Here is a 25,142-nt window from a genome sequence, read left to right as displayed (position 1 = left end):
GAGTGGACTAGTGGGACAGACTCTGTAGAGAACAAATACTACAAACAACTCAACTCTAGACTTTTCTCTTCCCCCGAGTCAAAGGCCTTGGGGAATTCACAAGGTCCCTGAGTCAGGATCTTATGTATTTCTATACACTCCAAGTGTTCTTATGTTTGAGATCCTCACCAGTTTTAAAGGTATTCAAATTAGGGGACTGGGATGAATCAGTTAGGATCTGCATCTCCAAAGCATTCAGAGCTATTATCCAGAAGAGTAGCACATCGCGCTTTGATCAGGGAAATTAAAACATTCTCCCAAGATACTCTATTTGTAAAACATTTTCCAAATTGAATTCCAGTTGCAGAAATATTTTTGGCAAGTAAACAGCAGGGGGCTGAGAGCCTGGGCTGTGCCAGCTTTGCTGACTCCGACAGCCAGGATGGAAAGTCCGGAGGAGAGTACGCGAGCGCTGGGGGGACCGAGCCCATGCGAAGAAAGGGAATGCTCAGTGGGAGCTGGTCTTTCATCACCGAGCACCTCCTGTCTGCTCTCCAGACTCCAAGGACAGAGTGTTGCCACACTGAGAGATACCAGTTAAAGACAGAGATGGTGAGGGGAGGAGAAAGTGGAACCAGGGATAGAGGCCCAGCAAATGTGAGGGAGGAGCAGTGGGAGCGGGACTGCGGGCCACATAGGGCTCTGCTGGAGTCCACACTGGAGCCAGCCTGGTACCACTGCTACCCTTGGTGTTGCCATGAGCTGGCCCAGCGCTCATGGCTAGGTCTTGGCGTTCTGCCGACCAGCAACTATGTCACACGAGAGCAGAGTTCTCGGTGACTATGAAGAAGCAAGGCCCAAACAAGAGGGCTCTGTGATCATGTCTGAACCGACAAGAACGTGAGCATTGTCTCAGCCCCCAAATGAGCCAACACCCCCTCTCCTGACTAATAGGAATGACTGCTGTTTCTGTATGATGGGGTCTTTGGCCTCGCTCCAGCAAGCCTCCCCATCACAGAATTATCTCTGCTTCCTGGCAGCATCCGATGCAGAGCAAAGTCTGCTGCTTTAAGCCCTACCCTAAATCAGCTGACAAGAGCAAGCCCAAGCTCTTCCTAAGTCCTTTCTGGAACCTTCTGACCCAAGCACCCCGCAGTTGCCCAAAGGGCATGGGATCTCTCAGTGCAACCAGCAATAAACGCAACTTGCTCAGAGGCAGGTGTGCCCCTGCCGGCCTGTGACGCGACGGCCAAGTGACAGCAGTGTCTGTTCAGAGCCGAGCATTGTGCGGACTTCTGAGCTCACAGCTCTGCACAAAACAGCTTGTCCTCTCCTAAGGGAAGAGCTCATGGCCTTAGGGAGGACGCAAGGAGCAGAGGGCAGAAGGACTTCAGAGTCGTGACAAGTCAAACGAAATTCAACAGGATATCCAACAGAGAACCCTGAAGGTGGTATGATACGGAGACCATGAAAGAATGGAGGAACCCATCAAGATCAAAGGCACTTACTATTAGCAAGAAGATAATTCTTACAAACCTCGAAATGCCATCAAGTGTGTGCTACCTGTAAATATATTTACAAATGTTAAGGTGCCAATGACAGGCAAGATCCAGGCAAGTGATTCACAAAAACAGGGGCTGCGGACTTCCTTGAGTGAACTAAGAATTAGACAAAGTGGCAGGGGACTTGGGAGAGCCACACCTCTTTAGTGTGAGAGCCTACAACTTTGCAACCATTCAAAAAGTCCCATCACGGCCCCCAGCCAGCCCATGTCGTGGCCAACACTCTGCCGGGTAGCTGTGTGGCAAATGTCTTGCTTTCTTAACACCAGGAAGATTGAGAGTTAAGTATAGAAAGATTTGAGAGAGTCAAACCAGAGTCTTTATAATTTTATGTGAGTGATTATAAATTGTATATATTTGCCATTTTGTGTCTGAATAAGTTTTAAGAGACTGGGCCAGTTAGAATGGTAGCCTTGTAATGCGAGGGGGGTGGGGGAATGGGATAGACGGGTGATGGGTAGTAAGGAGGGCATGTATGTAACACCCATGGTGCACTGGGTGTTATACACAACTAATGAATCATCGAACTTTACATCGGAAACCGGGGATGTACTGTATGGTGACTAACATAATAAAAAATCATTAAAAAAAAAATAAAACACAATTGAGTAATTCATGTGTTTTACCATTTTAAGTTGAATTCTTATTAAACTTATTGGAACGTATAAGAGAACTCTAGGACCTTGCATTTATAAATGTAAGGGCTTAAATGTATGTGGGTATTGAAGTACACACAAAAGACACCCAGACAAAAGACAGAGATCTAGAAACTCATGTGAACACAAGCAGACACGGGAGTGTGTGGTAAGTGCTGTGATGGAGAAAGATAACATGCTGCATGGAAACAAGCAGGAGTGGCCGTATACGGACCGTGGAGGAGGACCCTTCTGGAGGAGGTATAGGTAAACCAAGGAAAAGGTGTAAAGAGGGCGGGAGGGAGGGCGGAGCCACAAGACGTTCTCTTATTTACATATACCAAGAGCCTATCAGCACAAAGCTAGGGGCCAGGGAGACCAGCAAACAAAATAAGATCCCTCCTCTCCCGGAGAAGACAGTAGGTAAGAGGGAGCTCCTGGCTCTTGGGGGAATAGAAAGCAGTTCAGTGTATAGAAGCCTATCCCTGGTGAGTCGGAGGGTGGTCCCGCTCATTCCCTGTGAGGGTGGAGACCCGGCGCGCACAGGTGCACACGAAGTCCCTAATGCTGTGCGGGAAACCAGGGGGTTCCCAGCAAACCACTCCTTTCTTCTTCATTTTTCAAGTTCTTTTTGCTTCGGGGATCAGAAGCCTATTTGTAAATCAAATATTTTAAACTTTCCTGAGGCTCAACCACTGGAATTCTCAAACTACCAACCCCCTCACCCCAAGGGCCCCTGAAACCGGATCCGCCTGTAAGCAAATCAACAGCTCGTCTTTTGCAGAAGCCTGAGGTTCTGGGCTGTAGAAACTGGCATGATTGTTCATAAAGGACCCTGAAGACCCGCAGGGGATGGAACTTAACTCTCAGGGCTGCCCAGCTTTGGCAGATCAGAGATCTTTTTAAAAGAGAAAATTGATCCTACTTTCTCAAGACCAAATGACGAGTGAGGAGGTTAGGGGGGTGGGGACAGAAGGTCTAGGAGGGTAAAAAGCGGGGACCACAGTTGCAAACTCTGACGAAAGAAGAATGAGGACAGAAATGGCTGAGGATGACAGAGTTCAAGACCACTGCAACCCAGCTCAGAATTTACACCGCTACAGAGGCTCTGGTTTTACCCACACAAAGTGTTTTATAAAGAGACTGGTAGCTCTGGAATTTACAAAACTCATTCTCCATTTCATAGGCTACAGCCTTCAAATAATTCTACCTCACCTCTCATGTCTAATGGAACAGATGTGTGTCTCAGGGGGAAGGATTGAGAAGTATTTCCTCCAAATGTCCTTGGGACACTGTGAAATGGGTTTAAAGAACCATTTCCATCAGCATGTGCAGACCCTCTGTATGTGTGTGCGACTTTTGTCTGAGGTTATCAGGACATCGAAGCCTCTCGCTCCTGCGAATACCATGTGGGATTGTCTGGTGGCTATCTGAACATTATCTTCAAATCTCCATAGAAGAATTGTCCCTGTGTTTCATGTCAACAATAGTTGAGCCAAACTGCCTTTGACGTCCCTGGAGTTATCTGATCACCCAGATGACACTGAACAGAGCTAGATGACTGGGAGTCGGCAGCTCGGCCCTAACATCTGCCCAAGGCCAGGAGCAAGGGTTCCAGGAGTTATATGAGCCACTAAGTCCGTCCAGTCTACCATCTGTCACTAGCTAACCATGCCACCTTGGGTCACTGACTTCCCCATTCTGTGCCATCTGTGAAGTGTGTATAATAGCACATCATGTCCTTCTGTCCCTCCTCTGCCCTCTCCTGCTCCTGCTCTCCCTCTCTTCCTATGTCCCTCCCTCCTTCCTTCTGTCCCTCCCTCCCTCCCTCTCTTCCTTCCTTCCTCTCCACCTCCTCCTTCTCCCTTCCTCCCTCTCTCTGCCCCTCTGTCCTTCTGTTTCCCTCTTATAGAAGAAGATAATATGTCTGTAAAGTGCTTCGAGCTCCTTGGAGATAGAGGGTCTATAAATATAAGCTGTTATCACTGTTACCATGGAAACACTCACAGAGAACTGTGCTCCATTGCTGTGTTTGCTGGGCATAATTCTGGCCTTCTTGCCCTACTGGCTTCTCGAGGCTGTTAGACAAGCAATGATTTTACAAAGCACTGCAGCCAGGTAGGGGGTGGAGACCCAGGGCAGAACTTGTTTGCAACTCAGCTCCTCTTCGTGTCAATCTTGAAAAATTGTGCTTCTATTTGCTGAAGCAGAGGGTCATGCAAAACTGGCCAGAGTCAGCTATTAATCCATCATGCCAATGACGACAGGGATAGGTGCGCTCCCCAACCAAGGACCCTCATCTATAACAAGGTTCAGGCAAGGAAGAATTCCAATAAGCTACAGAAATAATATTACATCCATTTCCTAAATTTGCTCTGACTCCTGACTCCTCAACTTCAGAACCATGGCTAGCAAAATGTTGGGGTTAGGAGTCAGTACCTTTCTGCCAATCCGTGGCCTTCTGGAAAGCAGGAGCTGTGTCTTCTTCACTAGTCTTTGCAAAGCCTAGTACAGGACCTGGCACATAGCAGGTGCTGGACAGAGGTTTGTGAAAAAGGACGAGTAAGTGGCTGCCATTTTCATTTACACAGCTGAAAGTGCTGTTAAGGCATATGCCATCAAGTGTTGGCTTGGACTCAAGTCCCCGTGTTTGCTTTCTGCCCCACCCCTCACCCCCTTCAGTGAGGCAGTGATGCACTCCAGTTCTGCTTCCATGGATGGTCCTGGGAAAGTTGCTCTACAGCTCAAAGCCTCACACGGGAGAGTAACGTCTCCTAATTGCTAACCAAACAGTAGTGAAAGGTCCCGTGCCAAAGGTAAGGAGTGGAAGCCATGGGAAAGGTCATTAGTCATTGGAGGCAATGCTACGATCTCCAGGGAAATTTTCCAGGCCTCAGATGAGCAAAGGCAAGGAAATCGGAATGGGCTTTCAAGTCAAACGAATCAAAGAATTCAATGCATGAGCCCTGCCACTTACTGGCTTCCCTGAGCCTCAAGACTACCATCTGTAAAGTTAGAATAATAGCATTATCTCACGGGTTTGAGGAGACAGTTAAAAGAAATAAGTACGAAAACTCATAGCTCAGTGGCTAGCACCAGTCAATGATTAACACATGTTCATGCCATTCCATTAGTTTCGCAATATGCATGAAGAAAGCAGAATATTTTGAATAATGCATTTACTAGTTTATTCCAAAGGCCAGGCAGATGTTTCAGATCCCACCAAGATGGGGCATGTGGCAGCCTTGCCTTTGAGCAGGGGGCGTGCGGAACTGAAGGGCGGAGAGAAAATGCACAGGCTCACACAGAGAGCCAAACAGAAGAGCTACGTAATTTACAGGGCCCAATGTTAATTGAAGATGCAGGGCCCCTTGCGTAAAAATTAAGAATTTAAAGGGGGAAGCAGTAGACCATTCAACGCTGTGTGACTGGCTAGGCTGCAGCCCCAGAAAGCCAGCCCGGGAGCCGGGGACAGATAGAAGCTTCACGGCGTTACCAAATGCTACTTTTGTCATCACTGTGGGTCTCATTCAGGCAGAGAGGGCGGAATGGTTTCCACAAACTGCTTGGATAGACTGAACTCATCTTCTAAGCTTAACCTAAGCTGTAGTGAAGGTCATTTCAGGAGGGAAAAGCTCATAAAAACAACCAAACTCCTATTGGAGCAATTAATGATCGCATACAACGTGATCAGAGGTTCGGATCGTTCTTGTATCCTTATTTACGGGGATGTGGAGGTGACGTCAAACTGAAAGCATATGAAAGACACTCACCATTTATTCAACTGCTGTTTAACAAGCCCCTGCTATATACGAGACACGGCACTAGGCCATATCAGGGAAACAGAGATTATCTTTACGATGTCTAAAGTCCCTTTCAGTTCTAACATTTGATAGAATGCTTTCAAATGGAGTATTTAAAATCTATCATTTATATTTATATATATGTGTGTTCCTACCTGCTAGGATTTTTATATGGTCATTCACCTAGATTTTCACTGAGCCCTTCAAAGATTGGGAGCATTGTGTTTTGGGTTTTTTTTTTAATCGGGTCATAAAACTAAGTCACAGGGAAGACAATGGATTCTCCCAGAGTCAAATAATAAGGTTGCGGCAGAACATAACCTCCTCTAGATAGATTCCTGAGTCCATTCTCAATGGTTCCCGTTCTTCTCCACTCTCCGCCCACCAATAAAGAATGTGATTAAAATGGGTCATCCTCCTCTCTTGGTTGCCAGTGTACAACTAGTAATGGAAGACTCTTCTCATAAAAGTCATTCTGAGCACAGGATTTAACCAGACAAATCTAACTCAGATGTTGCCTTCACCACTTGCTATCGATGATCTGTACAAATTACTTGATTTTCTGACGCCTCCATTTTCTCATAGGTTGAAATATTAATTCCTCTCCAGTGTCTTTGAGGGCAACAAGTATCTAGCAGTGTCTGGTACACAGTGTCTGTTCATCTACTGCTGAGCCCACTCCCACGCCTCTGCTCTCCATTCCTTCTGGAGAGCCTATCGTGAACAGAAGGTCATGGGCTGTCATGGTCCCCTTACTTCACTGAGAAACATGGCCCATGGAATGGTGGAAAGGGAAACCTCCCAGATGCAGAGCCAAGAAACCCAGCGTGGATAAGATAAAAGACAGGTGTCGAGCTGATTAACTCTAATATTCTCTCTCTCTTTTTTAAAAAGATCTTATTTATTTATTTGACAGAGAGAGACAGTGAGAGGGGGAACACAAGCAGGGGGAGTGGGAGAGGGAGAAGCAGGCTTCCTGCCGAGCAGGGAGCCCGATGCAGGGCTCGATCCCAGGACCCTGGGATCATGACCTGAGCGGAAGGCAGACGATTAACAACTGAGCCACCCAGGCGCCCCTGATTAACTCTAATATTGACTTAGTATTCAGCTTTACATGTGTGAAATCTCATTGAGGGTTCCTCTGGTTACCCTCAGTTGTTTATAACCCCTCACTGGACACCCTGCTGTACAATCCTGGTGTTTACTGGATCCAAGCATGTGAAGAGCAGAATGGAACAGTACCGGAGAAGAAGGAAACAAGGTTGAGAGAGGAGAGATCCAAGAGTTCTACCTATTCTTCCAGGAAACGGAAGCCCTTAGTTGGTAGACCCATCAGCCATTCTAAATGAGAGATTAAAACTAGAGGAAAGGGAAAAAAAAAAAAAAGCGTTTCTCTCCCCCAGGCTGTTACCCCGAAATGAGGATACAGAGATGTTACTATACATACCAGGGCCCTGCTTGAGTGTTACTTGCAAAGAGTGACAAAAATCCCTAATAAACCAGGGTGAATAGCCAAACAGGCCTAAAATTCCCCCATTGCTAGAGATTCACATGTAATGAGAAGGCCCTGGGCCCCAAGGAGACCCTAGTGCATGTGCACGGCCAAACACAGAACTCTGAGGGAATGGGGACGCAGGATGTGGGAATTCTGATGGCTCAGATCCCACTGGCAAAGATGCGGAAAGAGACGGAAAGCTGCCAAAGCCCAGTTAGTACGTTTCACGGTTTTGCCTGGGCGCAGGGCTCTCAGGGGAGGCAAGGAAGGCTGTTCAGGACAGCTCGGAACTGTCACATGGGACAAGTTTCATCTCATCTCACCTTATGGCCATCCTTGTGGTCACGACTGCGCAACCCTCCCCAATGCCTGTGTGTAGGGCTCGCTCTGAGCCCCCCACCTTTTCACATTATGTTTATTTCAACCTTCACTAACGTCTGAGGGATTCAAGGTACACTGTTCTAATCTGGAGTGTTTGGTAACAAAGAAGAGTTTCTTACTCAAGCTAATTCAAAAGAAGGGGTTTTAATCTAAAGATACAGAAATCTCCTGGGAATCCAAGGACAGGGCTGCATGGGGCAGCTGGTCCTGTGAGAAGCGGAACCGAGAAGCTGTGGAGAGCTCTGGCGGGGCTCGCTAACTGTCTCCCAGGGCTCGCTCGTCCCTTCTTCTTAGCGACAGAGTCCCGTGTGCCGTCTGTGAGCACATAGCTTTTCCGCAGCCTGCCTCGCAGCTGGGTATGACAACACGAGTAACCGGGTATAAATGGAAGCAAGATGTACAAATTTGGCATCATCTTCTTAAAGTCAAACCACTCGTCCTGGATTTTCTCCCTGCAGTAAGATGGAATGCAGACATGGTGTTGACTCAGCCTTCATCAGGCAAAGAAGGACAACGCTGCAGAGAATGCCAGAACGACACAATGGAAGAACAAAGGTCCCTAGGTAACTTCACGCAGCAGAACCACCTTGCCAGCCTGGACCGTTCATCTGCAGGCTGTTACAGAAAAAAAAAATAACTGCTCCTTTTTGGAGCCACTTTATTTTTGGGTCTCTGACAGTGGCTTTGCTCGCATCTTTACCAACATAAGAACGGAGGGCTAGCCCACAGATGGAGCTTCTCGGTGTCCATGCCACCCTGGTCCGCTCTGCCACAGCCAGGTCGAAGAGGCTCTGTCTCCATCAGCTCAGACCGCTCTCTCAAAATACCATAGACTGGGTGGCTTAAACAATAGCCAGTTCTCTGCTCACAGTTCTGGAAGCAGGAAGTCCGAGATCAGGGCGCCAGCATGGTCTGGGAACTGGGGAGGGCTGTCTTCCTGGCTTGCGGTCTTGCTGTATCTCCACGTGGCTCATCTAACCCGAATCGTCTCTCCCGAAGGCCCCAGCTCCTCATACCATCACCCTGGGGGGTAGGGGTTCAACATATGAATTTGGGGGGGAGAGCCCAAACATGCATTCATAGCAGGCACCGCGAACGAAACAGCGGTGTGGCCAGTCAGCTGGATGAGCACGTGAACTCACAGCCCGAGAGTTCTCTCCCTGAGGATGAACAGCATATTCCAAAATCCCCAGTGGATGATGTTGCCAGGTACAAGTCCTTGGTCCTTAGGCCTCGGGTGCTCAGGTCATGTGTAGTCACAGCTCAGGGGGTTTGTACGCATCCCAGCGGTCCTGGTCCTCCGCCTTCAGCACATATCACGGATCAGCAAACGATATGCTCACTTCGATGACGGGCTCCCTCCCTGGACTCGCTGATTCAGCAGGTGTGCTGCGGGGCCTGAGAGCTTACACGTCTCACGCGCGAGGTCCCAGGCGACACTGATGCTGCTGGTTGGGAGATGACACTTTGAGATCTGCTCACGCACCGTGTCTGCCTACTGTCCCACATGTCGTACAGCAAGCACACGACTGTCACTAGCATCTGACACGAAGTCCTGAAGCTGGATGCTACTGGAAACATTACACACCCTACCATTCTAGTACATCAAAAGACAAGGATGCGTTTCCACTCAGTGACGTGGTAAGTAAACAAATACATCCTTTATTCAACAAATATTATTAAGGGCTTATTTTGTGTCGGGCGCTGGGAGCCAGCAGTGACAAAGCAGACAAAAAACCCAGCTCTTATGGTGCTTACACTCAAGTGGGGAGAGCTATCACTTATGGAATTTCTCTTATGTTCTAAGCCTTTAATAGTAATTATCTCAAATTCCCACAAAGACAGTAAAACATATAAGTGTCATTATTCCCATTTTCAAGATGAGAAAGTGGAGCCTCACATACTTAAGGATAGCCCCAGATAGCTGTGTCTCCACAACCCACGTACCTTCCATCATCCCACGATGAAATCTATGGGGCTCACTCTACAAAGGGACTTTCGGCAGAAATACCCCATAGTTTGTCAGCAAAGGATTTTTTTTCATTTACCGTGACCTGGAAGGATCCCCGAAGGCACTGGGAACCTTCCAGAGTTCCCAAGGGCTGAGACAGGAGGACCATGGCTGAAGGAGGAGACAGTTTTCCTAACTCTGGACCACAGCCCGCGGTCTGCATCATGTGGCCCGGCGTGGTACTGCTGGGCCGTGGTACCCTTGTCTGGGTTGACTTGGAACACCAACATCACATGAAAAGTAGCTGGTCCCTGGTTAACACTGGAGACCCTTCCTTCCTCCAGTCATCCTTTTCCACAAGTATTTCTTGAAACCTCTGTGAGCCAGGCACCATGCTGGGAACCGTGGAGAATTTGAGGTAAGACTTTGCCCCTGCTCTCAAGGAGCTGGTAAAGCAAGTATAGTGACTTTTTCCTAGCTGTCCTCCAGCTACGACATCGGGGTCCTCTCTGGGACACTAATTTTTGCCTTATGTTTTATGGTTTGAACTTTTTATCTTTATTCACAATCTCAATTCATGTATCAGTTTGTGCTGGGTTTTCATTTGTTCATTTGTTTTTGTTTCTTGTTAACGGAGCTATTCGTTACAGGAGTTGGGGGCGTCTGGCTGGCTCAGGCAGTCGAGCATGCGACTCTTGATCTCAGGGTTGTGAGTTCAAGCCCCACGTTGTTGCAGAAATTACTTTAAAATTTTTTTAAAAATCTAAAATATATATATTATATACATATAATATATATTATATTAAAAATATATATAGGAGTTAGATATTTGGTGAGACAATAGAATGGTTTATTTTTTTAAGAGAAATGACAGCAGTCATGCAAGATCTTGGGGAAATATTAAAAAGAGGACATGGGTCCTGGGGCAATGGAAAAAAGAAAAAAATTCTTGGAAGGTAAAGAATCTATGATCCTCAAAAAAGATATGAGCCTACTCTCGAGTAAAGAGGGAGGAGAAGAAAATCTTAAAAGAGGAAGAGGAATCTGTGAGGCAAAAAGAGCAGCTGAATAGGTAAGAAAAGAGCAGCAAAAACACTCAGTAGAACTCTTGTTTGAAAGGCTGTCCCGTCATTGGTGGGACCGCGTGCTTAGACCACACTGAGTGCGGCGGACCGATGGGTACATTGTCAACTTCAGGGCACAGTATTAGACTCCTGGATTTGTTTTTTGTTTGTTTGTTTTTTAAAGAAGACAAGGATTTAAGTGTATCAGCTTGCAGGTTTGGAGATCTTTAATAGGAGAAAACATGTCATATTACGTTTGGGGGGCTTGAAATCAGACCCAGCTTGCACAGAGGATTCAGTTCTGACTCAGAAACTCAAGTCACCATCCCACCTGGGAATGGACGGCTCGGGGAGGGAGGAACATAACAAGTCACCACCAACAATCAGGTCTTTGTGCCCTTCTTAAAAGCCCTCTGTGCAAAGGTGCTATTGTGAACACACATTGTTTTATTTCCATATAACCTTGACTGTGGAAGCTCAACGAACAGCTGTCTCCACAAATGTTCTGGGCTGTCAAAGAGCAAAGCTGTCTTGTAGGTTTCGTCTCTGAATTTGAGCGTACAGAGATAGGAGATAGCGCTTGACTACAATAGCCTTACCCCAGAGGCGCATTCCTGTGGCCAGCATGTGGGTCTTAATAACACCCATGCCCTGCTGTCTCCCCAAACTTCTCGCACACCCTCCAGTGGGGCTTCTCAAACATTACGGTGCTTAGCAATTACCGAGGAAGCTTGTTCACATGCAGATCATGTCAGCAGGGCCTCACCAGATAAATCTGATGCAGAGGGTTCATGGTCAACATATTGTGAAATTCTGTGCCATGGTAACAGGGTTAGAGACAAACGTGCTGCGAGGGCATTTCACAACTCAGCTAAATTTATTGAGTGTGTACTATGCGTCCATCACTGTGCTAGGTACAGGGGCTACCATGGCGGACAAACCCTGTTCTCATGAAAGGATAATCTAAATAAATAATCGCACAAATCAGTGTAGAGCCACAACTGTGGAAAAAGCCACGAAGAAGAGATACGCAGTACCGTGAATGGCTGTGGCTGAGACATTTTTCCTAGTCCCAGACATCAGCGAAGTCTTTTGAAGGCTCAGTAGGTTATCTGGACAAGAGGGGAGAGATGAACTTTCCAGACAACAGAGGGAATAGCATGCGTAAAGGCCCTGTGGCCACAGAGGGGCCTTGGAGAGTCTGAAGAACTGCCGGAAGGTACCCAGTGGGCTCAGTACGTAGTCCAGTGTTGGCCAACCCCCATCAGACCTCCACACTCTAACATTCCATCCTTCTGGAAGTCTGGTGAAATTGAAGAATTATTGATTTGCAAAAAATCGCTCTTATTTACAACTGAACGTGAGCTGCTCTAAGATCCGCCGTCAGTTAAAACTGGCAGGGCAGTTGACGTGTGGCTCTGGGTAAATCACACACCCCGTGCCAGCAGAGCCCAGGCTAAGATAAGGCAACAGCTGTCTCAATCCCACAAGCCCCCAGAGAGGCTGGCGGAGATTGAGTCCGCTGTTGCCACAGGAAGTAGAGAGAGGTGGTGGGCAGAATATTAGCAGGACCAGCGCTGGCCAAGAGGGCAAAGCCACAGATTGTGACCGTGATACCAGAAGCATCTAGTTTTTGGACACTGTTTTCAAGATCTCTTCCAGCTCTGCTCCCTTGCTTCTTCCAGAGCCACCTCTCTGACCCTAGTGGCCTGGCCTTTTCTAATGGTTCACTTTTACAATGACTTGTCTTTTCTTACCACAAAAGAAAGAAATTTGATGCTCTCATTGGACGATCAAATGTCAGATACGTGGACCCCTCTCAGGATTTGTATTTTGAAAAAGGCCTGGACAGTAGTAACTCAAAAGAACCAATCAGTATGTGTCAAATTTCCCTGCATCATTATGACAGACAGGGACAGACCATCTAACTTTTCACCGGGCACACGGTGCCCAAAATAAAGGCTATATTTCTCAGCTTTCCACGCGGCCAAGTGTTGCCTTCAGGCCAAGTTCTGACCAATGTGATGGGAGCAGACAGTTTCTACAACGGACGCTTCCATAAGGGACAGTTAGCATTCAGGCTTTTCTTTTTATTTTTCTTCCAGCCTGGCTGGGATGACTGATGTCCTAGGCATTACCTTGGGCCATGACAGCAAGGGCCACACAGGACGGATGGCAAAAAGGTGAGCTGGAGGGGGCCTGAGGACGTATGGGATAAGGCCATTGTCCCAGTCCTGGGCCCCCTTCCTCCAGACCTATAAGTAAGGGGGAAATAAATCCTATGCTGTTGGAGCCATTGTTAATTTTGGGTTTCTGTTCTAGCCAAAGCCAAGTTTAACTGATAAAACCATCACGGGGATTTTTCTTTCTTTCCTTTTTTTTCTTTTTCAGTGGAGGATCGCAATTGCTTCTTGGGGTCCCTCAAATGTAGGCAACAATATTCTCCATCTTCATGTATGGCTGCTTCTTCGGGTCAACCCAGGATGGCTCACACGACAGGAGACGAACATGGGTCTGAAGCCAGCCCTGCCACAAGTTGGCCAGGAAGCTTCCCTCACTGGGCTTCTCCCTCCCCATCTGGAACACAGCCTCCAGGCTCTCCTACAAACCTGGTGGTTTTCCAGACCAGGCTCCCTTGGCTTGACCCCTGTGTCCACTCTGCGCGTCAGAGGAAATGATGATGAGAAGGAGGGGTTCTCGTCTTACCAACAGGTTGTGTTTTGAAAGTCCACATGGTGCTCGTTTGGAACCTGGCAACACATTTCTCCATAGGCCGAGAACATGAAGGTTAGGTTCCCAAGCAAGTTCCAAAAAAATAATCAATTTGCAGTTAAGCTATAGCGCTGAGGGAGTCCTGGACTAATTTGTAGAAGATTGGGGTGTGTGTGGCCGGGAAAGTGCTGTTTCCAATTGGAGAGGGGACAGAAACACCTTCCCCTCTGGCCCCGGCAGAGAAGGGGACCCTCCCTCTGCCCCGTGTTCCGATGGGGACAACAATCCCTTCCATGGACGGCACTTCCCTCTCACGTCCAGATGCCTATGAAAGCTAAAAAAATGAGAGTCCCAGTAGGTGTCAACCATCCTATGAGACTGTTATCTGGCTTTCTTCACTCGAAATCTGCTTTCATTCAAAAACTTGCCCGTAGGTAAAAGAGAGGCCCCTTTGTGAGTCTGGCCACATTCTCTTCATTACGCAGAAGCCCTGGGACAGGTAAAGGGAAGAAGGATGCTCTCTTTGAAGGCAATAGTGCTTTACAGTTCAGTCTGACTCGTCTTTTTGCCGCAGGGTTAGAGGAGATCATTGAGCAGGTGTGACCACTGTGAGCTGCGCCCCGACACTCGGCACGCAAGGGCTCCTCACCCCGTCCCCGTCCTCGGAATGTGGGTTCCACTTGCCTTTCCCACTCCCAGAGGCTGCTCCAAAGACACAGCCTTGAGACAGTGATGTGCTGTGGAGAACACCTGCACGGTACGTGTGACTGACCTCCATAGAAGTCAAGGCCTCTGCAGAAATTTCTAGAATGTGGCAGGTGGGTGTGGGGATCCCCCACCTTGCTGCTGCCCAACACAAGCCTCATCTACAAGCTCCCTTGCTTTTTTTTTTATAATCATATTTTTTTACTATGTTTGTCACCATACAGTACATCCCTGGTTTTTGATGTAAAGTTCCATGATTCATTAGTGTTATACGCATAACACCCAGTGCACCATGCAACACGTACCCTCCCCACCACCCATCACCAGCCTATCCCATTCCCCCTCCCCCCTCCCCTCTGAAGCCCTCAGTTTGTTTCTCAGAGTCCATAGTCTCTCATGTTTCATTCCCCCTTCTGATTACCCCCCCTTTCTTTATCCCTTTCTTCTACCGATCTTCCTAGTTCTTATGTTCCATAGATGAGAGAAACCATATGATAATTGTCTTTCTCTGCTTGACTTATTTCACTTAGCATCATCTCCTCCAGTGCCGCCCATGTTGCACCAAATGTTGAGAAATCGTTCTTTCTGATAGCTGAGTAATATTCCATTGTATATATGGACCACAACTTCTTAATCCAGTCATCTGTTGAAAGGCATCTCGGCTCCTTCCACGATTTAGCTATTGCAGACAATGCTGCTATTGCAGAACATTGGGGTGCATATGGCCCTTCTCTTCACTACATCTGTACCCTGGGGGTAAATACCCAGTAGTGCAATGGCTGGGTCATAGGGGAGCTCAATTTTTAACTTTTTAAGGGACCTCCACAGTCTTTCAGAGTGGCTGTACCAACTTGCATTCCCACCAACAATGTAGGAGGGATCCCCTTTCTCCACATCCTCTCCAACAATTGTTGTTTCTTGCCTTGTCTATTTTTGCCATTCTAACTGGCGTAAGGTGGTATCTCAGTGTGGTTTTGATTTGAATTTCCCTGATGGCTAATGATTTTGAACATTTTTTCATGTGTCTGTTAGCCATTTGTATGTCATCATTGGAAAAGTGTCTGTTCATATCTTCTGCCCATTTTATGATTTGTTTATTTGTTTCTTGTGTATTGAATTTGAGAAGTTCTTTATAGATCTTGGATACCAGTCTTTTATCTGTAGTGTCATTTGCAAATATCTTCTCCCATTCCGTGGGCTGCCTCTTAGTTTTTTTGACTGTTTCCTTGGCTGTGCAGATGCTTTTTATCTTGATGAAGTCCCACAAGTTCATTTTATCTTTTGTTTCTCTTGCCTTTGGAGATGTGTCATGAAAAAGGTTGCTGTGGCCAATGTCGTAGAGGTTACTGCCTATGCTCTCCTCTAGGATTTTGATGGATTCCTGTCTCACATCGAGGTCTTTCATCCATTTGGAGTTTATCTTTGTGTATGGTGTGAGAGAGTGGTCAAGTTTCATTCTTTAGCATGTAGCTGTCCACTTTTCCCAGCACCATTTATTGAAGAGACTGTCTTTTTTCCACCGGATGTTTTTTCCTGCTTTATCAAAGATTAGTTGCCTAAAGAGCCGAGGGTCCATTTCTGGGTTCTCTATTCTGTTCCATTGGTCTATGCCTTTCCCTTAAGATCAGGAATATGACAAGGATGCCCACTCTCGCCACTATTATTCAACATAGTACTAGAAGTCCTTGCAACAGCAATCAGACAACAAAAAGGGATAAAAGGTATCCAAATCGGCAAAGAAGTCAAACTGTCTCTCTTCGCAGACGACATGACACTCTATATGGAAAACCCAAAAGAATCCATCCCCGAACTACTAGAAGTTATAGAGCAATTCAGTAATGTGGTGGGATACAAAATCAACGCTCAGAAATCAGTTGCATTTCTATACACGAATAATGAGACCGAAGAAAGAGAAATTAGGGAATCCATCCCATTTACAATAGCACCAAAAATCATACGTTATCTTGGAATTAACTTAACCAGAGATGTAAAGGATCTATATTCTAGAAACTACAAATCACTCTTGAAAGACATTGAAGAAGACACAAAAAGATGGAAAAATATTCCATGCTCATGGATCAGAAGAATTAACATAGTTAAAATGTCCATGCTACCCAGAGCAATCTACACTTTCAATGCTATCCCGATCAAAATACCAATGACATTTTTCAAAGAACTGGAACATACAGCCCTTAAATTTGTGTGGAATCAGAAAAGGCCACGAATCGCCAAGGAAGTGTTGAAAAGGAAAAACAAAGCTGGGGGCATCACAATGCCGGATTTCGAGCTGTACTACAAAGCTGTGATCACAAAGACAGCCTGGTACTGGCACAAAAAACAGACACATAGCTCCCTTGCTTTTTAAAGCCGCCACCTACCAACCTGGAGTGGCTGCCTTTTCCTTCCCCGTCCTCTGCTCACAAGGGACGGTCTCAGATTACACCTGGGAGGATCCCAAGGAGCTTGCAAACCAACCCGGAGCAGTTTCGAGTCTGGGCATCCTAGGAAGCCAGTGGTGGGGAAGCGGCTGGGTGCAGATCTGGTTTTATCTGCCAGGTATGAACCCCCAGGAGGCGCTGGGGATGATGTCACAGCTGTCTGAGGAACTCTGATCTGCTTTAGTCTAGTTCTCCTTTCGAAAGAGCAGGTTAGACCCTGGATCTTTCAGTTATCTCTTTTCTCTATTAAAATGTCTTGATCACAATCAAAGGTGGTCCCTCAACCGACCCTGAGTAACCTGAGCCCACCTTTCTCTGCCTTTGCACCAGCTGTCCCGCCTGCCCTCCCTTCCCCTGGCTTTCATCCTCCGGCTAACTCCATCTGTTCAGCTGCCATGGCCTGCGGGAAGCCTTCCCCACTCTCCACGGAGGGTTGGGTCCTGCTCCGAGCGCTCTCCTAGCACCCTTGGCAAATATCAGGCTGTCCCCACAGGAGAGAATAAGCCACTTACCCACATGGGCTCTCTGATGACCAGCAAAGTGACCTGGGATGCAGTTAGGTCCCTCAGTGTTCAGCGAATGAGCAAACAAAGGTTCCTTCCACTCTGCTCCTTCCCATGGTGCTATCGAAATCCTGGTGGGGCCTGCCCCCTCCAGAAGGGCTCTCTCTCCTCCCTAAATTCTCACTGCATCTCTTGCTCGTGGTACCTGTTGTGAAATATAATCATTTATCAGCTTGCATTGTTGTTCGCTCATTCCTGTGGATCTTGCCTTACCAACTGTTGTCAAAGGCCCATATCTTCCATGTCTTTTGTAATTCCCTCAATTCCCAAGGTAATGCTATACACACACAGGAGGCAATCAATGACTGACTGACGGGTAAGTCCATGAATCCAAGACAGGCTTCTTTAAATTGTGACCCAGTGAAGACTTGTATTATCTTGGGGAGCTTTTGACACAGAAAATAAAGAGCCTTACATAATTGCACCCACTAGATGCCAAGAGCTCTGCTAGCACTTTCTATGTGTATACATCATCCTTTTAAAGAGGCAGTTAGGTCTCGTGGTTCTGAGCATGGGCTCTGGAGCCCAGGCTGCCTGGATCTGAATGTGGCCTTCCTTCTTGCTTAGCCTTAGGGACTTAATCTATATGACATATAGTTTCTTCTCTTGCAAAATGAAGATAATAATAAGAGGACGGTGTAAGTCAGAGAAAGAGAAGCAATAGGATTAGATAAATAGCAAGATACACAGAGATATACAGATACAGATGAGGAGATTTATTATAGAAATTATCACAGTATTATGGAGACCAAGGAGTCCCATGATCTGCCACCAGCAAGCCGCGGACCCGGGAAAGCCAGTAGTATAATTTAGTCCAAGGCCTGAGAGTTAGGAGGCTGATGGTGTAAGTCGTGGTCTAGTCTAAAAGCCCAAGAACCAGGAGTGCCAGTGGCCAAGGGCAGGAGACGATGGATGTCTCAGCTCAGGCAGAGGGAGAGAGAATTTGCCCCTCATCTGCCTTTTTGGTCTATGCAGTGGATTGTCCCTCAGTGGGGGACAATCTGGATGATGCCCACACCCATCGGTGAGAGCTCCCCTCTTTACTCAGTCTACTAATTCCAACGCTAACGTCTTCCAGAGAACCCCTCACAGACTCGTCCAGAACCAGTTTACCAAACATCTGGGCATCCCTTAGCCCGATCAAACTGACACATAAAATTAACCATCACAAGGACCTGCCTTGATAAGGGTTAAAAAGGTAATATAAAGTGGAAAACAAACAAACTAAAGGTAATCCATATTAAATACCTGGCATAGCGTCTGTCTTAGAGTGTTGGATAAATGTGGTTATTACACATCGGTGTAGCTTCTGACATCACGACAGCAGGTTTAAATGGAGTAAGAGCTCTGACCCCTGAGCCCTGGTCTCGTCATCATTCCACTCGTTTGTGTCCTTCGTGGTGTCACTGTGAGGAAAGGTACAGCAATGACTTCTAGAACCAGGAAGTGGGGGAGCCTGGTGGGGAGAGTTCTGGTCCTCAGGATGCATTTCATAAATTTCAGTAAAGGGGCCTGCCTTCCAGGCCCCCTTGTTGGGTGCAATGCCATGTAGACTATAAGTATGAAAGACTGCTATCACTTATAAAGCAAAGAGAGAATCAAAGCTAGCTAGGATACAGATACTGCAAACAGCCAGCTGCTTAAAGAATCGCTCCTTATAGCATAAAATCCTCGCATTACTCGGTGTAGAGAAGAGGATAAATTGTGATCCAGCTTCAGCTCCTCCTCCCTTCCTCCCTCCCTCCCTCCCTCCCTCCTTACTTCCCTCCTTCCCTTCCATCCTTCCTTCCTCTTTCTTTTTTCTTTTCTTTTCTTTCTTTGCATCTTCCTGCCTCCCAGCTACTCTTCACAGTAAAATAAATGCAAAACAGCCTTTTTTTTTTTTTTTCATTTCTTCCCTTTGGTTTGAGTGCTACAAACTAGCCACATTACAATGCACTATTTCTAAGGGTGCCTGGGTGGCTCACTTGGTTAAGCATCTGCCTTCAACTCGGGTCATGATCCCAGGGTTCTGAGATCGAGCCCCTCATCGGGCTCCCTGCTCAGCGAGGAGCCTGCTTCTCCCTCTCCCTCTGCCTGCCTCTCCCCCCGCTTGTGCACTCTCTCTCTCTCTCAAAATAAAATAAAATAAAATAAAATAAAATGCACTATTCCTAGAATGACGTGGAAATGTACAGTGCCTCAGAAAGAAGAAAAGCTGGCAAATTTTGTAGGGTATATAAGGTTCTTTGTTCTATGTGTTTGTTTGCTTACCTGTCTGAGTGTGTATCTGTCTGTCTCTTGCCAGCCAACAGCTCGACAGCCATTTTAACTGGTCCCTTCAAGGCCAGTGTCTACAGCACATTACCCTGGAGCCCAGGGACTGGTGTCTTCCTTCCCTGGTTGTTTTATGTGTATCTCTTTTCCTTGAGCTAGACTTTAGAGGGAAGGAGGTGTCTCTGGTTTTTGCAAATGCAGAAGCTTTTTCTAAAACATCATCTGGCTTCCGGGTTCAAGAGCCCTTGGTTCAAGAAAACCACGAAGGCATAGTGTTAGGAGGACCGTAACTGATAAAAATGATAGTGTCCGGATCACACACACCATTATCTCTACTGGACTCTGCACTCCTGAGAACCAGGGCACTTGCTTTAAAAAAAGGACACCAACAAATGGAAAAATGTACAGAGGAAGGGAGCTAGTACAGTGAGGGGGTTAGAAAAAAAATCTCATCCAGGGACTGAAGAAATGGGGGTTTTATGCTTTGAAGGGTAAAAACCAAGGAGACAGCAGAGATGTCTGCAATGTTTGTAGAGTGGACACAGCGAAGATACACCAGACCTGTGTTGTGTTCTCCCCAGGGGAGAACCAGGATGGTATAGATGTTACAAGGAGCTCAATTTTAGCTCATGGTTTCCCAATGGAATGTTCTCTTGCAAGGCAGGGCGTACACGGCCCGTCTGGATATTCAACTAGAGGCTAGTGGACCTTGTCCTAGGAGATGGGAGTTTATTTAGACTGGAGGACCTCTGACGTTATTGGCAGCACTATACATGATGGGTTTATCCACCATGACCACCCATTATCTCCGGGCCCTCAACTAAGCCTGCAGAAAGAAGTGGAAAATGAAACAGATTGTAAAATAGATACTCTGGAAGACTTCAAGTTGTCCAGCAAGAAAGGGATCCTAAAATGCCCCCGAATCTCATCTCACCGACATCTGTCCCAAGAATGATGTAATGGGAGCTCCCCTCACTGAGCTTAGCCTCTCAGAGGACTGTCCACTTGTCACCTGTAAAGCAGATGGAAAATTCTGGAAAGAAATTTTATTTTCTAAAGCCTAGAGCACGTGCTGGTCGGTACCAGGCATTTTCCAAGGAAAAACCAAATTCAACCTCTTACCTCCTACTGGGGAAGTACAAAGGAGCAGACAGGCTGGATCTGAAATCTCAGACAAGAGTTTGTGCCCCAGTTGGCCTTCACTCCTACCACCCCCCAAGTTGTGAATATGCTGACAGAAACCATACACTTCTGTGGTCTTGCTAGAACAATCAAAACAAAAATCCTTCCCTGGTCGTCCACTTCTCTCTACTGTGGTCACCTCCATACACCTTGTAACAACTTGGTAAAGGACAGGGATAGTGGAGAGAAATCCCAGCATATCTCACCGAACCATGGATGCTTTCTGGACTCACCAGATTCCTGACTTACAAGTTAGGAATGGAATAACAGACAGCAATTTCTGGAAATCTGCCAGGCAGGGCCTGGTGGCCAAGGTGACAAACAGACCACCTGTCACTGCCGCTCCTGGCAAGTATAGTCCATCTGACCGAGGAGGCCTTGCTTAAAAACAAAAACAGAAAACCCCAAAAACCATCCTTTTTCTTTATTGTCCTTATTTACTATGTCCTTACCCAGGACAGGAATTCCATTCCAGACCCAGTGAAACAGGAAAGTGACAGAATGACGTTAAATGAAAAAGAGGGCTGCTTCTACGTGTGCCCATGGAGGGTCTCTGGTTTCCTTAAGAAACCAGAACCCTTCCAGGGAATGATTCATTGTTTTCATCAAACAGCCAGGGGCCCTTGTGAAGCAGAGAATGACACCCTGTGGAGCACTCAGGCTTCCCTGACCTGACGGATGGTTAGGGCACTCAGCCCAGGCCCGCGGTCGGGGCTCCCCTAGCGTGGCCCGCATCCCGCCACCGTGCCGGGTCCCGGGACGGCTGGGCAGCATTTCCCGACCTCCTCTCCCCCAGCCCTCCCTGCCCTCCATCGCAGAGCAGCGCATTCCGGCTGCTTTCCACGGCACACAGAGCCTGCCATCGAGCCATTTTCCTCAACGCTGCACACAGTTTCTGCTGCCAAGATGAGTCACCGTGCCACACATACCCTCAGCCCCCTCCACTCCGTACTTAAAATACTCTAGGGCCGGCCGATCAGAACCCCAGTGCGTGAGCACGTGTGTCAACGTGGGGACCGGCGGCTCAGCCTTCGGAGCCCTCTGCAGAGCACACGGCACTGCGCTTGGCCCAGGGGTTCGGAGAGCCAACAGCTTGCGAGGGGGTCTGCTGTTCAGGTCTGGAGCTCCCTCATGCAGCCTGCCAAACTGTACCCTCTGGGGTGCAGGCAGGTGAACCGCCCTTTTAGCCTCTCTGATCTTGAGCAGAAGCAGCTGACTGCCAGGGGCTGATGTGTCCTGCTTCCTTCCCCAGCCGGGCTTCTAACTGGCAGTCTTGCTACAAACAGGCCTGCCCTGTCCTGCATTCACCCGTGGGCCCCCATCTCAGCTCTAGGGAAGATTCTGCTTCCATCGCAACTGCCTCTGGTCATTCCCCGAGTTAGAACCTGTCATCTTCACTTGGACAGAGGTCCCTAACCTCCTCTACTCTCTGCCGCCATGCTTCTCTCTGCTTCCCATCTACCCACCCCGATGCCCAGCACCCACCTTGGGCAGAATGAACCACATTACTCTAGAACCATTCCTCTTCCCTAGAAAAAGAGATTTAAAAATTGTTCTCTTTGCCCCAAGTCTTTCAAAGGAGCTGAAGAATTCCTTCCTCCTATTTTCTTTCTGAAGAGAGACGTCAGGCCTCCGTAGGCATGCACTGAACAGCTTTCCTGGTTCCCTCTGCCCACACCTCCCTCCCCCACCCCCTGCCCAGCCACACACTGCACCTGCCAGAGGAACCCCTCCCTCGAGGGAACTGCATGCTTTCCGCTTTTAACCTGCTGCTGCAGCACGCTTCACAGAAGGGGCCTCAGAACAAAAGCCCAGCCCGGCACAGCCCGAAGGGACATCCCGTACTCAAGTTAGTCATTACTTGAGTTAGAGGAGGTCACCGAACAGGAAGCACACTGGAAAGCAAGGGGAAAGGTGGCATAGAGGGTAGGGAATTAGTCAAGGTGACCTTCTAAGAGAACTCGGGAGTCCTGGCAGGGGGTGGATATCAGAATGGGAAGGTGGCAAAGTCATAGCAACAGCTCCAAGGTCGGACAAGGTCAAATGGAAAGAGCTCATTATAACTAAGTAAGCTATTTAATAGCTTTCGCGACGCACCAAGCAGTGTGCTTAGCATTTTCCCACATCTCCCATTTGATCCTCGCAATCATGCGTCATTCCAATTTTACAATGGAAGAAGGTACAGCCCTGGAGAGAACAAGTGACTTGCCCAAGGTCACACAGCTAGCCAGGACGGAAGCTGGGAGTATGAACGTGGGTCTGTCTTGTTCGTCAGCAGGGAGCTCTTGGTGGTGATGTGGTCAGATGGGCTGCGTGGCTGGGCAGGTGGAGTCTCATTCTGGTGGTCACAGGGCTGAGGTCACATTCTGTAGCTGCACTACCAGGTTTGGGTGCAAATATGGAGGCTCCTAGGAAGCCTGGGAGAGGCTGACTTGTTGCACGGGCTGTGAAGGCACGGCCCTCAGGACTTGTCAGGCGTGGGAAGAGTCTACAGACAGGGGAGGGAGAATGAGCAAAGCTGGGGAGCTAAGATCTGAAGAGGGAGTGTCCTCCAGAGGAACACAGTAGGTCAAGGACAAGAGAGGAAGCTCAGCCTGGCCAGATACAGAATCAGTCTATTTGGCATTTGCCATAGCCCTAGAAAGCTAAGGCAGGGCACCTCTTTTTAAAGAGAAAATGGGGGTTCTAATGAAAAATCTGTCGCTGTGAGCCTGTCTCCACATACTTTGTTTTACCACATGCTTCTACTGGAGAAGAGATAGGGAGAGGAGGAAAGGGAATCTAGGAATGGGGGATGAGAGGGGTGGGGTAGGCGGATTTGCCTATTTCCTTTAAGCCCCTCATCCCTTCCCCTGCCACCTTTCCCCTCACTCATCCCTTTTTGCTGATTCTGCCCACAGGCTTTCCTCCCTCTTACTTGTAGTGAGCATCCCATAAACGCATGCCCTTCCCAGTGATCTGTCCTGCTGGAAACTTCTCCACGAGGTTTCTTCTACTGGGACAGGGACGGAGGGCATCATATCTGCAGATGCACCTCTTCCTGCCGTTCTCCCACCAACCTGGGGCTTTTCCAACATAAACACTGCGGGGGGCAAAGCAGGGGGTGGCTTCCTTTCTCAACACACTGTTCTCACAGTTGCCCTTGACAGAGCCCTGCAAGTAGCAGTCCCTCTGGGGCTAGGGGGATAGGTCACTGCTTCTCCTCTGAATTTCAGGGATTTTCAGGTTTTGGAAGTCCGTGGGTGGGCCTTGCAAAGGATTAGTGGGAAAGAGCTCATTCCAAAGCAGTTCGAGTTTGTCCTTAGACCTGCAAGGTTGACCTTGGAGACAGAAAGGTGGCCGAGACTAGCATCCCTGTATTGGGTAACATGGGGCTGGAAGTCTCCTTTTCCAGGATGGGCTATGTTGCTCTCTGGGGATGGGGCTTTCTCTGCAGTGACTGCAGAGGCACCCCTGCCGATTTCTGCTGTGTCACCACTGCCCCCGGAGGGATGTGTGAAGCTTCACAGGGGTTCAGAGGAGAGAGATGAAACCAAGGACTTCGGCTTTTCAGCAATAGGGAATAAGGGATGGGAAGGGGGACTGCCCCTCAACGTCCTGCCACTTGAGCTGGGTCTTCAAAGTTCTTTTGGCCTCTGGGATTTTACAGCAGAACAAAGTGGTCGGTACTCCCAAGGGAGCATAAAAAAGCATGTCAGTGAGAATACTGGCAACCTACTGGGCACGAAGGAGAGTCCGCAGTGGTTGGGTCATGTGCAAATACCGTCGTCCGGGTGTAGACCGGTGTGAGCCCGCCATGAAGTGCGACTGGTTTCCGAGGGAAGACACGCCGGGGGCGGGGGCGGGGGGGCGAGTGGTCGGCCTCCTACCCCTTCCCACTCCGGGATCCGCCCTGGGTGGGTTTGACGATTGTCCTGCTTGAGGCGGCTCAGGCCGCCCACTAGAAGCGTGGCAGTCAGTCAGGAGCCAGGGCTGGCGGGCTGGGCTGGGCTGGAACCAGAGGGACCAGCCGGAACTGCAACCGCAGTGGCGGGGAGCGCGCAGGGGGCGGCAGGTGCAGGAGCGGAGAGGCGGGGCGGAGCTAGGCAGAGTCCCCGACTCTCAGGCGTCCCCGAGTGACCTTCCCCCACCCCTCCAGAGCCTACGAGGGGTGGACCTGCAGCGGAGGGAGACCGGGAGCGTGCGGCTGAGTGCAGGCGGGCCGGAGGGACTGGAAGAGGACAGCTGGACTGGGGTCCCCGGGCGTCTGCGGGGCACCGGGCGACGCAGGTGCGGAGCACCTCACTACGGAAGAGGAGGGCTTGCGTCCAACCGCGAACGAGGAGGGGGCTGCGCAGTGCCGCCTGCGCGCGCGCCGCCGTTCCCTCCGCCCCTCGCGCCCCCGCTCTCCAGCCCGCCCCACTCGCCGCCGCGGCT

The 25,142-nt window shown here is 48.5% G+C and overlaps 1 long non-coding RNA gene across 7 annotated transcripts in view; it reads right to left on the bottom strand.

Annotated features, from left to right (window-relative positions):
- The window catches only part of LOC123792387 (uncharacterized), a 147,177-nt gene extending 122,050 nt beyond the window's left edge, over positions 1–25,127 (bottom strand). For 4 of the 7 annotated variants that reach the window (XR_015723058.1, XR_015723057.1, XR_006779683.2 and 1 more), the window contains exons 1-3: positions 22,442–25,127; positions 18,537–18,694; positions 17,238–17,433 (exon numbers count right to left, since the gene is read on the bottom strand). This is a non-coding gene — a long non-coding RNA (uncharacterized LOC123792387). The other 3 variants (XR_015723061.1, XR_015723063.1, XR_015723067.1) reach the window with 3 other exon arrangements.
- Positions 25,128–25,142: the final 15 nt, after the last annotated feature.

Source organism: Ursus americanus, chromosome 2, assembly GCF_024610735.1.
Source record: "Ursus americanus isolate L20-20 chromosome 2, mUrsAme1.1.p, whole genome shotgun sequence".
NCBI lineage: Eukaryota > Metazoa > Chordata > Mammalia > Carnivora > Ursidae > Ursus > Ursus americanus.
The sequence above is the reverse complement of the archived record's forward strand: the minus strand, read 5'-3'. Positions and strand labels throughout refer to the sequence as shown.